Raw genomic sequence first — 12,782 nt, 5'->3', positions numbered from 1 at the left:
CCTTCATCAGTCTGCGCTTATGTCTACGTAGGATGGGGAAAGGGGAAGGGTTGCAGTATCTTGTCCCAGCAACTGCTTGAGATTTTGTAGGCTTTCTGGCGTTGCTGTTTTTTCAGATTATCTGGTAGTCACTGCTTGCATTCTGTAAGGCTTATTGCTGGGTGCTAGGGTCCAAGAAAAGTGAAAGAACAGTTCTTAATATTTGGTACTTCATGTTCACAGCAGTTGCTGGGTACCAAAAGTTAATGACAGCTGCCTTACTGAAAATCTCATAGACTTATAGACACAGCTAGTGTCAAAGCACTCTGGCATCTCAGACACCCAGACAGAGCTGAAAACTTCACAACTTTAGCACTGTCCATCTCCTTTTTGGAGCTGCCCCAGATTTCCAAACCATCTAAAACTAAGCACTCAAAATACCTTATTGCACACCTGAGTCACCCTCCCCCTCCTTTGAAAATGACCTTAGCATGCACACTGGGTAGAAAAAGGCAAATTACAATTGTTAATATTGGGGAGTGAATTAAAGGAGCATGGGAGTGCAGGTCTACACTTCCAAAGTAGGCAGTGATTTCTGGAGGTCAGGCTTCAAACATTAGATCTGATTGCTCAGCAGTGCTGAGTCATTCATAGCTCTCATTGAGTGAGCTGGAACTGTAAGTGCTCAGCACTTCTGAAAATCTGATCCATTGCATTTCAAGTTTGGCACACACTATTAGTCTCTGCTTTGGGAATTTAAGCCTTGAATATGTCAAGAGTACATATTCCACTAAGAGAAATACCACCTCCTGTTTGGGGGTAATGAGGCTGGGAAATGAAAGTGAGACTTACAGACACAGACATTCCTTTAATGCTTTTTTATCTAGCAAATGAATCACCAGTGGTATGTGATGTCATTTTGAGCAATAGTGGGAAATACGTAGAAAACCCTTATATGTCTGTCAAGGCTTGTGTATTATATATTCTATTTAACTAATGAAGAAAAATCTTCTCAAAATAGCAATGTGAACATTTGAGATTTTTGTCTCATAGCCAATAGGGAATATTAATTGTAAACAAGATTGTACTTTTTTTCATCTGAGCCTTATTTTGTTGGCTAAGGGGTAGACTGTGACTTTAAGCTGCTGTTCAGATTGGGGGAGGAGGCCAGAAGAATGGAGGGGTGCTGCCCTGACAGTAGTTTCCAGAAGCCTTATGCCTCAGGTGGACACAATGGGCTCTTTCCTGAGCCTCACTCTGCTCCCTATTCAAGGCTCTTGCGGCATAAAGGGAGAAGACAGCATCTAGATCTCCTCTGTTAGGGATTCCTCTGGCATGGACATAGAGCCAGCATAGCCAATTCCTGTGCTACCACCCCCACAACTGTCCATGCTGGGGGTCTGTTGGGGGATAAGAGGGAGCATGGCCAGTGTGTGCAGTATGTCCTGGCAATTCCCAGATGGTAGCAGGACCATTGTAGGTGTCAGTGGACAGCCAGGGTAGAATAGAGCAGCTCTCGGTGTAATTCTCACCATCTTAGAACTGGCCTAAGGCTCAGGGAGCTGCCGGTGCAGGTGAGTGTCTGAGAAGAAAACACTGATATAACCCAAGTGCATCCTATAGGCTCAAAATCCAGAGGGAAATAAAAATAACAAAAAAAAATAGCACACCAAAAAATGAAATAAAAAAAAATTGCAATAGAAATAAACTATCCCATGATTTTAAAACCATCTCATAACTTTTTGGGGGCCTCACTCATGACTTCTGAGCCTTCAGGGGCTAGCAATATTGGAAATAAATTCTATATTTCTGAAAGTGTTATTACCATAATCTAGCTTCAGTTCATGTGAGACCTGTCCCTGCACTCGCAACCCTCTCTCTACTAGTCAACAGTCTTGCTGTGGTGGCTGTTGTCGCATGAAGGGAGAGGTGGCCAATCCACAAAGGGCTTTGAACATCAACAGAGAAGCCTTGAACTGAACTTTGTATTCAAAGGAAAGCCAGTACAGACTAGGTAGGGAAATGTCTTCATGTTCTTGGCAACCTGTGTTGCTAAGCAGCCTGGTTTTAAGGAGCAAGAATTATATATTATTAATTTATTTACTGTCTGTCTTTCCCATGAATTATACATTTGCACACTCAAAAGATGCCAAGACAAAAACAGGCATATTATTCCATTGTACAACCACAAAAGATAAAACTGAAATGTCCAATGGGGTTTAGAAGCAGTTCTCACATTTCAAAGTCCAAGAAGTGGCCAGAGCAGAGGATATCTGACCTAAAAGCATTTACATTGGAAGTGGATGCCAAGATTAGTGGCACATCTAATTTGGACACAAGAATAGCAATGGTGAGTAGGGCTGACCAGAAAACAAAAATTCTGATTAACAAACATTTCTTTTGGGGGGGCGGGTTTGAAATATTTCATTACAATGCAGGACAATATGAGATCTTTAGAAGCTTTATGAGGGGGGGAATCATCAGTGACTCTCACCCCAAAATAACACTTGCCTGGGATATGGGAGACCTAGGTTCAAGTCTCTGCTGCTCTGCCTGATTCAGAGCAGAAACTTGTGCACAGTGTGTGTGTGTGCGTGTCTCTTTCTCTTTCAGTCTCTTGTTACCACTGTTCTGCTTTGTATAACTAATTATTCATAGGGCTGGGGTGAGAGACTGACTCCAGGGCTCTAAATCCCTGCTCCAAATCAGGCAGGGCCAGGACTAGGACTTGGGTTTTCTATTTCTCTGGTGAGGGCCCTGATCACTTGGCATTCCTGCTCTCATTTTATGTTTCTGTGAAATGTTTTGGTTTAGACAAAATGACCTTTTTTGATAAAGGGAAGTAGTTTAATTGATTTTTTTTATCAGCTGTAGTTGAGTAATGGATATTAGTAATTGTCAGCACAACACTGTATACTATCTTGAAAAACACAGAGTTGTTTGTTGGCAAAGGGAATAAAATAAATAAGATTTGAATAAACACACAAGGTAAGGCAATGTTAATAAGAAATATTCAGCATATAATATTTTGTGCAATGAGTGGTTAATATAGTAAGCAATGTTCAGGCATTGCAATTACTTTTCCAATAACTAAGACTTTCTATATTCAGTTCCTAGTTCAGTGCTGAGGGCTGTGTTGTTTTTTAAAGTCTGTTATCTTTCATGAGCCTTCATACCGATGACCTAATACTGGATATGATCAGAGACTTATGATTTTTTAGCTCTCCAGAGCTATGTGACATTTGTTAGTGACACTGATGGATCATGAGACAACAGATTTTAAAGATGTCATTTGGATTACTATTTTACTTCCTCCCGCTCCCACTTACATTCTTGTACTATTTTAATGGTCACTGTCATGAAAATAGCCTGAAGTAGGAGGTAATGTTTTCTGCCACCTGAAACAGGGTAATGCCATCTGTTAAGCAGTATAAAGCATTAATTTGTAACTTTAGATGTCTCATGAAATATTTGCTTCTAAAATCCATGTCAAAACTGAATTGTGAAAAAAGAAGATATGGCTTAATAATGGAAGCCGGCTGCAACCTTTACTATAGAGAGTACGCCTCCATAATATAATTTTAAAAATGAGTTGTTCTGTATCTGATGGGAGTGAACTTCTAACTGATGTTCCAGAGTATGACAATAGAACCAAGTTCCTGAGAAACTAATTATATGCTAATTCTTTCTATTTACTCAGATAATTTCCCAATTTACCTCCTGGCCATCCTTTCCTCAATCATATATGTCTGGACGCTTTTATTTCTCATATCACTAAATTCTGGTTTAGAAAAGAATAATGATATATCCTATTACAAATAGCATTAAAACTTCAATATATGACTAAGCAATGAGTTAAAAGCAACATATTTATATAGAAATATTTTATGAAAATATGAAGGAAAAACTTAAGAACTCTTTATGTGAAAAAATGAAGCTTTTATAGATTTTAGAATTTTTTGTTGACACAAACTTCTAAAAATACTCATTTTATAACAGAGAAAAATATTGTATAATGTCAGTTCTTTCCTTCCGACTAAATATACAAAATTAAGTTGGATGGCTCATCACTTTCTTTGATCACAGTTCTTGGGAAACAAATGGAAATATTACCAAACAGCAAATGCAAGCTGGAGGGGGACAAAAATTAAACAGTAATAAGTCACCAGGACCACCAGCTAGTATTCAACCAAGAGTTGTGAAGGAACTCAAATATGAAACTGCAGAACTAACTGTGCTGTGTAATCTATCATTTTAAGTCCACTTCTGTACCAGATGACTGGAGGATAACTAATATGATGATGATTTTTAAAGAAGGCTCATGAGGCGACTCTGGCAATTAAAGGCCCGTAAGTCTAACTTTAGTACCAGGCAAACTGATTGAAATTATATTAAAGAACAGAATTCTCAGACACATAGACGAATACAATTTGTTGGGGGAAGAGTCAATGTAGCTTTTGTAAAGGGAAATCATGCCTTACCAATCTATTAGAATTCTTTGAGGGGGGTCAACAAACATGTGGGTAAGGGTGAGCCAGTCAATATAGCATGCCTGGACTTTTAGAAAGTCTTAAGAAAAAAAAGTAATCATGGGATAAGAGGGATCAGTAACTGACAGGAAAAGACAGGAGACAGGGTAAGAATAAATGGTCAGTTTTCAGAATGGGGAGACAAGTAGGTAGTGGTGTCCCTCAATAATCTGTACTCGGACCAGTGCTGTTCAACATATTCATAAATGATCTTGGAAAAAGAGGTAAACATTAAAGGGCAAAACTTGCAGACACTACTAAATTATGCAAAATAGTCAAGTCAAAAGCAGACTGCAAAGAGCTACAAAAGGATTTTACTAAGGCTGTCAAGGGATTAAAAAAAGTAATCGCAATCAATCGTGCGATCAATCGCACTGTTAAACAATAATAATATACCATTTATTTAAATAGTTTGGAATATTTTCTACATTTTCAAATATATTGATTTCACTTACAACACAGAATACAAAGTGTACAGTGCTCACTTCATATTTTTTATTACAAATATTTGCACTGTAAAAAACAAAAGAAATAGTATTTTTAATTCACCTAATACAAGTACTGTAGTGCAATCTCTTTATCATGAAAGTTGAACCAACAAATGTAGAATTATGTACAAAAAATAACTGCATTCAAAAATAAAACAATGTAAAACTTTAGAGACTATAAGTCCACTCAGTCCTACTTCTTGTTCAGCCAATTGCCCAGACAAACAAGTTTGTTGACATTTGTAGAAGATAATGCTGCCCACTTCTTGTTTACAATATCACCTGAAAGTGAGAATAGGCATTCACATGGCACTGTTGTAGCCGACATCGCAAGAAATGTATGTGCCAGATGTGCTAAAGATTCAAATGTCCCTTCATGCTTCAACAACCATTCCAGGCGACATGCGTCCATGATGATAACATGTTCTGCTCAATAACAACCCAAAGCAGTGCAGACTAACGCATGTTCATTTTCATCATCTGAGTCAGATGCCACCAGCAGAAGTTTGATTTTCTTTTTTGGTGGTTTTGGGTCTGTAGTTTCTGCATCGGATGTTGCTCTTTTAAGACTTCTGAAAGCATGCTGCACACCTCATCTTTCTCAGATTTTGGAAGGCACTTCAGATTCTTAAACCTTGGGTCGAGTGATGTAGCTATCTTTAGAAATCTCACATTGGTACCGTCTCTGAGTTTTATCAAATTTGCAGTGAAAGTTTTCTTAAAATGAACATGTGCTGTGTCATCATCTGAGACTACCATAATGTGAAATATATGGCAGAATGTGGGTAAAACAGAGTAGGAGACATACAATTCTCCCCCAAGGAGTTCAGCCACAAATGTAATTAATGCATTAATTTTTTAATGAGCGTCATCAGCATGGAAGCATATCCTCTGGAATGGTGGCCGAAGCATGAAGGGGCATGTGAATCTTTAGTGCATCTGGCACATAAATACCTTGCAATGCTGGCTACAAAAGTGGCATGCGATGCTTGTCCTTACTTTCAGGTGACATTGTAAATAAGAAACAGGCAGCATTATCTCCTGTAAATGTATACAAATGTGTTTGTCTTAGCGATTGGCTGAACAAGAAGTAGGACTGAGTGGACTTGCAGGCTGTAAAGTTTTGCATTGTTTTGTTTTTGAGTGCAGTTATGTAACAAAAAAAAAATCTACATTTGTAAGTTGCACTTCGACCATAAAGAGGTTGCACTACAGTACTTATATGAGGTGAACTGAAAAATACTATTTTTTTATTTGCCATTTTTACAGTGCAAATATTTGTAATAAAAATAACAATACAAAGTGAGCATTGTCTACTTTGTATTCTGTGTTGTAGTTGAAATCAATATATTTCAAAATGTAGAAAAACATCTAAAAATATTTAATAAACTTCAATTGGTATTCTATTGTTTAACGGTGCAATTAAAATGGCAATTAATTGCGATTAACTCAATAAAATTAATCATGTGAGTTAACTGCGATCAATCAACAGCCCTAGATTTTTACTAAACTGCATGACTGGACAACAAAATGGCAGATGAAATTCAATTTTTGATAAATGCAAAGTAATGCACACTGGAAAACATAATCCCAAGTATACATATTAAATTAGCTGTTACCACTCAAGAAAGAGGTCTTGGAGTCAATAAAGCTAACCATGTCAGGAACGATTAGGAAATGGATAGATAGTGTAGAAAAGATCATAATTTCATTATATGAATCCATTGTATGCCCACACCTTGAAAACTGCATGCAATTCTGGTCACCCCATCTCAAAAAAAATGTATTAGAATTGGAAAAGGTTCAGAGAAAGATGACAAAATTGAGTAAGGGCACGGAACAGCTTTCAAACGAGGAGGTTTAAAAGGACTGGGAATTTTCTGCTTGGAAAAGAGATATCTAAGAGGGGATATGATAGAGGTCTATAAAATCAAGAATGAGGTGGAGAAAGTGAATAAGGAAGTGTTCTTTACTCCTTCACATAACACAAGACGCAAAGGACACCCAATGAAATGAATAGGCAGTAGTGTCAAAACAAACAAAAGGAAGTACTACTTAACACAAGGCACAGTATACCTGCGGAACTCCTTGCCAGGGGATGTTGTGAAGGCCAAAACTATAATGGAGTTCAAAAGAACTAGATAGGTTCATGGAGAATAGGTTCATCAATGGCTGTTAGCCAAGATGATCAGGGATGCAACCACATGCTCTGGGTGTCCCTAGCCTCTGATTGCCAGAAGTTGGGAATGGACCACTTAATGATCACCTGTTCTCCTCGTTCCCTCTGAAGCATCTGGCATTGTCCGCGGTCGGAAGGCAGGATACTGTGATAGATGGACCATTGGTCTGACCCACTATGGCTATTCTTATGTAGTAGTAAGAGATGTTTTAATATTGGGCAAAATTTTCTGATGGCTGAAATTGAAGGCCACATAATTATGCTAATAAGGAATTTGACCGACAGAGGTCTTTCATTATTAAGTAATAAATGTAAGAACAGTGACATGGAGAAGGAGTCATATTATTCTTCTGGGTCTGGAATTCGATGTATAATACTGCATTAATTCAACATACTGTAGTAGAGGTTTATGATATTTAGACTCTATGCTTATTATTTCCTGAAGTACCTTTCTGACAGGAGAGGAAGGCCATGTGATCCTAGAAGTTTCACCAAATTGCATTGTTTCCTGTGTGGCGGGGTGAGGCCAGACAGCTTTAGGAGAGTGATTTTTTTAAATTTATTTTTTGTGAAAAACTGATCTTTATTTTCCAGAAATATACAAACTTATTCTCTTATTTCTCCATCTTCTTCTTCTACTCCTTTGATGTACAGGACATTGTTACATCTTATCAAAACTTCACCAATTCTTCCTGAAAATGCACCATCTATGTATTCTTCTGTGTTTGCAAGCTGCATGTTCATGTAGCAGTTGACAGACACCAGGTAGCCCTTGTACTCCATCTCCCACTTCAGCTTCACCATCACTGGCTTCCCCATCAGCCCATTCAGGAAGGGGTTCAGGGGGAAGCTCATAATAATGCAGTCTGGCATAAGACAGCGGTAAAAACAAAAATTACTTGCCGGGCTGCACATGCACCCAGGCAGATATATTAGCCCCAGGTTAAGCAGGTTACTCTAGGTTAATTAGGACACCTGGGCCCAATCAAGGGCCTGCCAGAACCCATTGAAAGTCTCCCTTCCAGTCAGATAGGTGTGCGCAATAGGAGCTGTGGGGAGCAGGCGTGCTACTGGAGAGCCAGACAGCACAGACACTGACAAACGCTGGAGACAGACCTCACAGGTACAGAGGTGAAGCACAGGGGAAATCCTGCCCAATAGGGCATACAGCCCTTCCAGGCCCCAGAGGCTTGGGGAGAAGAGACCCCGCCAGAGGGCAGAGACTGAACTGGATGCCTGGACTGCCGCCACTACACCCGGAGGAGTTACCAGAGACTAAGAGGCTCCCCTTCCCCTCCCCTGTCAGGGAGGCTGGGAGGAACCGCTGCCCAGACAATGTGAGGGCAATAAATCCAGGGGTGTGGGGAAATTCCCAGGGAGAGAGGAATCCCCCAGCGTGCCGCTAAGAGGAGGTGCAGAACCCGCTGTGGTGGAGAAGGAGCTCTGCCACACATGAGTATTAATGTATAAGCAAGATCTGAATGAGCTCTCCCGTGCTGTCTAGTGATGAGCTGGGGTGGGAGTGAGGGGGGAAAGAATTCAGGAACAGACTGTAATTGCATAAACACACCTATTTTGCCTAGGTATTCAACAAGTGGAGCTGCTTTGCCAAAGTGTTCAATTTTGGCTGGTGCTGGGTTACAAACCAATTTAGTATTGAGTGCAGGGACAATGAAATGTTACCATGACTGTATGAGTAAAGGGCAACAGAACTGTACTTAGCCTGCTTTGACTGTGGGGGTCACCCTAAACTGAATCTCAGTTACTAAGCAGGGGGAAAGGATGTCAAATTCCAGTGAAGGAGAGAGAGAGAGGGTGGGGACAGGTGTTCCTACCTGGTGGTGTGGGCTCTGCCTAAGTCTTAGGCACAATTTGACCCTCTTTTCTTCACTGGTGAAAGACCAAGCTGATTAAACTCAATAGAGAATCCTTGTTTTGCTCAGTGATCACTAGAGCTGAAATCACTGGTAACCAGGTGCTGAGCCTTAGACATGGGGTGCAACAATATTGCAGTGAAGGAGCCTGCACTAGGAGTGAGTTTCCCCACTACCTGCTGAAATCACTGAGAGCTGGGGTAAGTGGTGGAACCTCAGAACACAGCAGCCAGCGGTGGCAAAGAGCATCAGCAGAGGGGTGGTGGCAGTGGCCTGTGGTGGCAGAGTGAACAACGGCACTGTGGCAGAGTGAGTGGCAGCAGCAGCTGACAGTGAAGGCAAAATGAAGAGTAGTAACGGTGAGCCAGTTGCAGAGGCTACTCCAGCAGCTGAGGTGTTGCTCGATACCTTCCCCTCCTGCACTCCCCATTCACATGCACTCATGTGAGCACACCTCTGAACTCTGGGTCTTAGCTGACCAAGGACAGCGACTGTAAGTGGGTGTAGTGGAGGGAGAGAGGAGGAGCACGTTAAAGGAATATTTGTTTGTTGGACTTTGACACCACAAGGTGAGAAACTGAGGCAAAAGATACCGCCCAACGTACTTCAGGGTGAGTGTTACCTCACAGTCACAGGCTTTCAAATCCATGATTGTGGTGTTTTCATGAATTAATGCTGGGGTCCTTTTCCTGCATCGTCTTTGCTATACACAGACTCAGTGCTTACGAGAGGAGAAGTATTGCCTCTTAGAGATGCCTGGGTTAGTGGTTAATTCTCCCAGATCACTGGGTGTGGGGCTCAAGCCAGTTCTGTTCTGTGTTGTTGAGATGTACCCTTAGATATTGAAACCAGCCCTTGTTGCTGCCACCTCCACCTGGCAGAAAGTTTCCTTTAGAGTCTGTGATGTGCATGTCTAGGGGCTGGTCTACACTAATGCTGTAAGTTGATCTAAGTTACCCTAGTTCAGTTATGTAACTGAAGTTGACAAAACTTAGGTTGACTTAGCTCAGTATGGACACTGCTGTATGTCAACAGGAGACGCTCTCCCATTAACATAGCTTCCACCTCTCGTGGAGGTGGAGTACAGACATTGATAGGAGAGCACTCTCCCATCGACTTAGTGTGTCTTCACCAGATCTGCTAAATTGACACTGCTGCATTGATCGCAGCTGTGCCGATTTAGCCAGTAGTAGACATGGCCTGAGAATGCCCCAATCATTTCTTTAGGCACTCCTCCTATTGGTAAGGTTAGGTCATTCAAACAGGAAACAAAAACCATGTCACATGACAGCTTCAAATGGCAAACTCCAGATGTTGAATACTTGAGAGAGCATTTCAGTTGGGGGCAGAGGGGAGGAGACCCCAGAACATAGGTGCAGATGTTTGTAAAAGGTATTCAAACAATTGCAAAATAATTAAAAAAATCATAAAAACCATGATCTCTCTGTAGACAATTTACAAACAAAGACTAAATCCAATAATTTGACTGTGGAACAAAATCCTTCAGGATCGAAAAACCCACTCAAACATTCCCATTTTTCATTCCATATGCAAGATTCACGTGATCTTCCCAAACATATAGCATCACTTAATGCACTTGAATGTAGTGGCCTCATTGCCATAAAAAATTAAACAGAATAGAAGAAACACATTGTTTGTTTGTAACAAACAGTCTGACCAATGCTAGATGTTAGTCTTATAAAATGTGTAGAGTAAAAATGAAGCAGTAAAGAACAGAATGCAGAGACTTGTTAAGAACTGCTTTATTTGTTTTTTATTCCTTTTTTCATTGCAAACAGTCTATTCTGTATATGCTGTATAGACAGTGACTTTTTACCTACTCATATTTTAAAAATATGGTGGCCTGTGAACTCATTTTCAGATCTCATTGCTAATTTTTAAATATGTTGCGTCCTTTTGTACTAGTATAAAATTAGACAACAAAATCAAACTTGTTTCAGAAAACTGCCAAGAGAGAAACAATGCTTGTTGAAATAGTGGAATTTTTCAAGTTTGGCCCAGCCTCTTAATGATAACATTAGTAGATGCAAGAGACTTAGTAGGTATAGGTCAGACATTTTGATTCTGTTCTTGTATCAGAAGTCATTTTGAATAAGCTTCTGTTTTTTCTTATCTTGGCAGGAGCTTAGCTAGAGATTGAGGCCATGAATGGGGTGACAAATTTATTTTTGTAAATAAACTATTTTTCATTAATAGTCAAAGATGTGTTCTGGAATGATGTACTGGTACTTCATTGAAATTCATGCTGATCATTGGGCTGATTAGCCCATGGGTGCTGGAGCAGAAAAAGGAAAACCAGTCTCATATATTCTGTAGTGGTCAGCTGTTCCGTCCCTTTTATGCCATTGGCAGGGCCGGCTCCAGGCACCAGCTTTCTAAGCAGGTTCTTGAGGCGGCATTCAGAATGGGGCGGCAGGCCGTGTCCCGCGGCGGCAGTTTGGCGGCAGGTCGGCAGCAGCTCCACTGCTGTTCTGGGGTCGGCAATTTGGTGGCGACTGCTTGGGGCAGCAAAAGTGGTAAAGCCGCCCCTGGCCATTGGTACACGTATACTATCTAGTGAGTACATTTTCAGGCCTCAGGGACAATAACCAAGGCATCAGGAGCCAATATGGAGCTGAGGAAGGCAACAGCACTGACATCAGCCCAAAATTTCAGTGTATAATAAATAAAGGTACATGAGTGGGAGATCATCTTAAAGGAGGAATATTTGGGGTGCGAAGTTGGAGAGCGGCAAACCTAATGGCACAACTTTCACCTTCTGGGGGTAGGAAATAGTGAGTGTGAAAGAGCAGAATTGCAGATATGTAATTTAGGGTAAAACGATCTTGTGTGAGAGAGGGAGTTGAGTGGCATAGCTGTGGGGGGAGAAGGGCATTATGAAGCAGGACAGTAGCTTGTCTTTTGGGTAAAGTAGTAGAGAATGCTGGGTGTAAGAGACTAGGGAACAGGCTTGGGAGAAGATTAACTGAAGTGTGAAGCACTTGGTTTGGATGTATTTATTAATATTTGAAATGATTAATATCACCAAACACTAATTTAACCATAAATTCCTTTTTTTAATCTGAAGGCCAAATGGTATTTACACAATTTCTCTAAACATGCCTAAATAATAAGCAATTTACAACATCCAAACAGTAACAAAATATTTAACCATTTGATCAAGGTAACTACAAATGGGTTCACCCTTATTTCCAGTATGAATCCAAGTAAGATTTGCAGCCTTCTTCATTCCCAGGTTCTTTCCTCTCTGCCTTCTGACTGCCCATCAGTTTTTTCCCCATTGCACCTGGGTTCACACAGGCTTTAACACTGATATGTTAACCCTGGTGAGTTGGAAAGGGCTATGTTGGCTCATTGTAAAACAGATTATTTATCTTATTTAAAACCATCTGTAATCACCCCTACTAGTCAGAGGCTGCCTTTTTAGAAACTTTCCCTTATTTCATTAGTGATTCTTTGAACCAGGCATCCTCCATATTTCATTCCTTCCTGCCTTATAACTTATTTTCAAGGCCTTCCTTCTACTTGCTAGTCAGATTCCTTCTTTACAACACACACATTTCCTTAACCAAACTTCAGCTAACTTTAATTTTTTAATTTCATATTTATCATACAACTTGGGGCTTTTTCTTGGTTTTGCGGCCTTTTGGAGGTGGGAAAAGGGACTCTATTTTGGAGACATTTTCTTCAGATAATTATTGTAATTTTGACT

General features: G+C 40.4%; 1 pseudogene; it reads right to left on the bottom strand.

The window, feature by feature from the left end:
* Nucleotides 1-7,781: 7,781 nt before the first annotated feature.
* On the bottom strand, nt 7,782-8,030 carry LOC142072904 (small nuclear ribonucleoprotein F pseudogene; annotated as a pseudogene).
* Between the last annotated feature and the right edge of the window lie 4,752 nt (nt 8,031-12,782).

This window comes from Caretta caretta, chromosome 7, assembly GCF_965140235.1.
Source record: "Caretta caretta isolate rCarCar2 chromosome 7, rCarCar1.hap1, whole genome shotgun sequence".
In the NCBI taxonomy this organism is placed as follows: Eukaryota; Metazoa; Chordata; order Testudines; family Cheloniidae; genus Caretta; species Caretta caretta.
Note: the sequence above shows the minus strand (reverse complement) of the source record. Positions and strands in the feature narration are given on the sequence as shown.